Source organism: Argopecten irradians, chromosome 8 (genome assembly GCF_041381155.1).
Source record: "Argopecten irradians isolate NY chromosome 8, Ai_NY, whole genome shotgun sequence".
Taxonomy (NCBI): Eukaryota; Metazoa; Mollusca; class Bivalvia; order Pectinida; family Pectinidae; genus Argopecten; species Argopecten irradians.
Window position 1 is genome coordinate 32,086,581 of NC_091141.1, and position 5,309 is coordinate 32,091,889.

Genomic DNA, 5,309 nt, shown 5'->3' on the forward strand with positions numbered 1-5,309 from the left:
GTTAGGTAATGAACGACGATGACTGTTCTGGACATCGGTTAGGTAATGAACGACGATGACTGTTCTGGACATCAATTGGGTAATAAACGACGATGACTGTTCTGGACATCGGTAAGGTAATGAATGACGATGACTGTTCTGGACATCGGTAAGGTTTAATGAATGGATATCGGTTGGGTAATATATAATAAGACGCAAGGACTTTGTTTAACACTGATAATCACAGGTAGAGTTGGAGTTTAACTGGCTGATTCTCTGCATATATGATAAATAACTATAATGCAACACTTTGGAATCTTGGCCATGTCAATATACACACTCCTTGTCCTTTATGTGATCTTTTCCAGTTGACAACAATGTTATGGTCCTTGACGCTCAATAACAAAAAGTATTTTTGGATAATTGGTAAGGTTTGACATTCCATGGTAGGTATGGCTTTGGTAAATAGAACAAGTATAACAGCTTCCTTTATAGAAAACATGTAAAAAACAAAAGTTTACTGGTTTGTATGGTGAGTTATCTCCTCTTCCAATAATGTCTGAAGATAAACTGAATGTTAGATTGCATAATATATGGGTAAATGAGATACAACCACAAAATCAACATGTGACACTGTAAGTTATCTGACAGGAATCTATTATTTTTATGAAATATGAAAAGGATTCATTTTGATTGATATTTAAATAAAAAATCTTATTAGGATAGGACACAAAAAATCGTTTGATCAAAAACTCTTGAATGAATGTTACACCGTTCACCAGCAGTTTAAGGAACTAACAAAGTAGTCCCCGCTAGCATATGATTCACAGGTGTTCTAACATGAATCAGGAGTTTGATCTCTTTACTAGAGTAAATTCATATTATACTAAAAATTTTTTTTAAGTTTATCAAATTAAAAATTTGTGAGGTTGTAATTTAAAATAGAGATTTGTTAGGAGTCCTTCAGGGTATTGGGTTTGATAAGGTGTTGTGTGCACTCAACACACAAATCTAGCACTAGAGAACAGGACACTGAACAAATCGCTATGGTCTAAATTAAGTATCAGTTTAATTTGACAATAATTAAAAAAACTATGTAGGCATAAAATTGGAAATAAAATACACGTGTATGCAAAAGATGAAGCTGTAATATATGTTGTTGAAGTTCTTTAGAGTGGAATTAGGTCTGGATTGAAACCATGTACTTGGTTGAAATGTTCAACGAGCTTAAGTCGGAATGCATTTAAGCCTTGCAGGGATGCTTCTGATGCAGGCAGATGCACAGGTTTTTGCCATTGTATGTGATGTTTGTATAGATATTGTCCGGAGATAGTGTCAAATCTTGCTGCAGAAACTGGATTGTTTTGCTGTCTGACATGTGGGACATTGTGGTGATTTCATACATTTGTGAACTTCTGTTTTGAGTGTTTGTAAATAGGAGAGAGCAATACATCTGCTGGTATATCTTGAGAAAGTGACATACTTGAAAATAATTCCCCATTTGGATGCATGAGGTGATACCTAGTGGTTTTCTTGTTCCTGTCAAGAGACGCAACATATACTGTAGTTTTTGGTGTCCTCTGTATAAGGTTCACATCTGGTTGTTTCTTAGTGTCAAAAAATTTCTGCTGTTTTGGTCCGTTTCTTGCGTCGTCCTTTGGCTGTATAAAGTCTGTGAAATTCATCTTTTAATTCTTTTGGAATTTTACTTCCATCTTCCCATAAAGTCTTTGGTATTCCTGAGAATTTGACTTTGTATATGGGAGTACCTCGATACAGACTATACTCTAGTAGTTTCTCAATGGACTCTGGCTTGAACTGTTCTGTCCTTGTCTTCTGCTGAGGTTTGTTCTGTGCAGGATTTTGAGACTGTCTGGCAGGAGGTTGATCAACTACAGGTGTTGGATTGATGTGCTGATTTGTGTTCTGATCCTGTGTAGAATTGTCGTATTGTGTAGGCATGTTGTACATAGAATCATCGTCAGCATTATCCAAGGAATTATTCATGTTTAGAATTTGAATTGTGATTGTTGTGAGTTTGATGATTATTGTTTTGGCTAGAGTGAATTTGCCTATCCCTGTTGTCAGACGGATGATTTGGTTGATTTTGCCTGGGTTGTGTGTTGTCTAGTTGCTGTCCATCAACGAGTTTGTCATCATTCTGAGACTGGTCATCTATTTCTTCAGGATTCAGAAGGATGTCTTGATATTCTGGCAACAGGTAGTTTGGTCTTTCTGTGGGACTGTGGTATGGTTTCAGTCTTTTGGCATGGACAAGTGACTTCATTGTTTTGCGTTCCAGGTCTTTCCGAAGCTTGTATGTGTTGTTTGGTCCTTCTTGGATGATTGTGTAAGGTCCAATCCATTTCTGTTGAAGTTTTGGTGATGTTCCTTTTGGAACATGACTGCAGTAAAGCCAGACTCTTGATCCGACCATAAATTCTGGTTGTTGAGCTTTCTTGTCATGTTGATATGTATACTTTTTGTTGCTGTTTCCTTATGTTCTCTGCTGCAATGTCCCTGCATATTTGAAGTTGCTCAATTGTCCTTGCTAAATGCAGTCTGGGTTCAGGTGGCAAAGTTGGTTTAGGTGTCAGGGCAACATCTATCGGAAAGTCTCATTTCTTGTCCAAACAGGAGGTAATATGGTGAGAATTGCGTTGATTGTGTAGCTGGTGTTGATCGATAGGACATCATAACAGCCGGAATGAATTTTAACCCAGTCAGTTTGTTCTTTGCAGTATGATCTTAGAGTTTTGTAAGATGTAGGAATTCATTCTCTCACATGCAGCATTAGTCTGTGGATGGTATGAACTTGTATGATGTCTTGTCACTTCAAATAAGCTACAGAGTGCTTGTACAAGTTTGGACATGAAGTTTTGGCCTCGGTCACTTACTAATGTCCTTGGGGCTCCGTATCTGGCAAATATTTCCTCAAATAACAGTACCTTGGCTACTTCTGCTGCTTCCATTGATTTTAAGGGAAATGCCTCACACCACTTGGAGTAGCTGTCCACAACTAGAAGTAGGTATCTATGTTTGTCAGGTGTAATGGGTAATTCCAAGAAGTCCATATGCCATCTGGAAAATACATCTTCTATAGGAAGTGGTCGTAATGGAACTGGCTTTTGGTGAGTTGAACGTTTGGACTGTTGGCAAGTTTCACAGGTCCTAACATACTTTTCAACATCAGCATACATGTTTGGCCAGTAGTACTTTGCTCGAAGGGGCTGCGTAAGTGCGTTCCTGTCCTTGGTGTCCTCCTCCAGCAATGCAATCGTGGTATGATACCAGAAGATCAAGTCGCAGTGGTTCAGGAACACAAAGTTGTTTAATGAGGCTTTGGTCTGCAGGTAAACCTCGTGCACGTTCTTTGTAAAAGTGGTATAGTAATCCATCAACAAGTTCGTAATGGTAGGCTTGAGCAACAAGTGATCTTGCAAGTTTGTTGTTTTCTGGAACATTTCCTGTTTCTATATAGTCGATAATGGAATGAAAGTTTGGACACACTTGTTGCAGTTGTCGAAGCGTTGGGTTGTTAATGATATCGTTGTCTGTGTTGCTGTTTGTTGCCGTCTATAACTAATATGGCTGGAGGAATGGGCCTAGTGTCTGATGAGTATTCAAATGTTACAGCAGTGTGTTGTTTGGTGTCAGGTTGTAAGGTTCCAATGTAGGAAGATCTTCTGACTCCGAGAAGGTGTCAGTTTCTGTGACTGGATACTGCTGTCTGGACAAAGCATCTGCAACTTGGTTATTCTTGCCTGGCTTGTGTACAATCCTGAATTTGTATTGCTGCAGAAACATTGCCCAGCGTCCTAATCGACCATTGGCATCTTTGTTGTTGTCCCAAAAACCGTTACGGTGATGTTGTCCGTGAAAACTGTAAATTCGGAGTTGGTGAGGTAGGCCTTGAAGTTTTTGATAGCTTCTATAAGGGCTAAACCTTCCTTATGATTAATGTGCCAGCACTTCTCTGGATCTCTAAGAGCACGTCCACCATAGGCGATAACATTCTCTAATCCGTTTGAGTTGCGTTGAGACAGGACATATCCAATGGAAAAGTCTGATGCATCTGTTGATAGAATGAATGGCCTATTGAAATCTGGAAATGCCAGTATGGGTGCCGATGTCAGTCTGTGTTTTAATTCCTTGAACGCGGATTCTTGTTCCTGTGACCATGTATATTTTTCATCTTTCTTCAGCAATGATGTCAAGGGTGCGCAAATCTTAGAGTAGTCTTTTATAAATCTCCTGTAGTAGTTGCACATCCCTAGGAAAGATCTCAGCTGTTTTGTGGTTTTCGGTCTGGGAATAATTTGCAACGGCTGCTGTTTTGCTCTGGTCAACTTGAACTCCATCCTCTGAAATAATGTGTCCAAGATATTTTACAGCCTTGGCAGCAAAATGGCACTTGGTGGGTTGTAATGTCAAATGGGCTTGTCTAAGTTTTTGAAATACCCAAATCCAAATGATGTAAGTGTTCTTTGAATGACTTTGAAAATACTAAAATGTCATCGATGTAGATTAGGGCAATCTTCCAGTTGAGTTCCCGTAAAACCTTTGTCATGAGCATCTGGAATGTGGCTGGTGCATTGGTGAGGCCAAATGGTAACCGCTTGAATTGAAAAAGTCCTTGGTGTGTAATGAATGCCGTCTTGTGCTTGGTCTCTTCGTCAAGGGGAACTTGCCAGAATCCACTTGCTAAATCTAATACACTGAAGATGCTGGATTTGGAATCTGCCACAGTATCGAAGACTTCGTCAAGTTTTGGAATGGGAAATGATGTTAACTCAGTGACACGGTTTAGTGCTCTATAGTCCACAGCAAATCTGTATTGTCCATTTGATTTCTTAACAAGCACGATTGGACTTTGGTACGGTGAAACTGATTCCTCAATGATGTCATGTTGCAGCATAGTTTTCAGATGCGTTTCTGTTTCCAGCCTCATTTGTGGTGTTTGGGTATATCTGCACGTTTTGACAGGCTTGTCTGTTGTGGTATGGATTGTGTGATGATGTATATTTGTTTTACCTAACTCTGATGGGTCTTTAGCAAAAACATCTCTGTTATGACCTATGAGTGATAATAACTGCTGTCTCTAAACTGTCGATAATGAAGAGTTATCTACTTTGACTCCAAGGTCTTCAGCGACAGAGATTGGATCTGTATCATTTGCATGTTTGTCTGTGTCATTGGTGTCCTCTATTGATGTTATAGAATGTTTGTCAATGTGAAAAACTTTTGCCATGACTGTGTTAGGCTTGATAATGACAGACTCATTGGTTGGGTTTAAAGCTCTGTAGAAAACTCTATTGTTGTGAATTTTG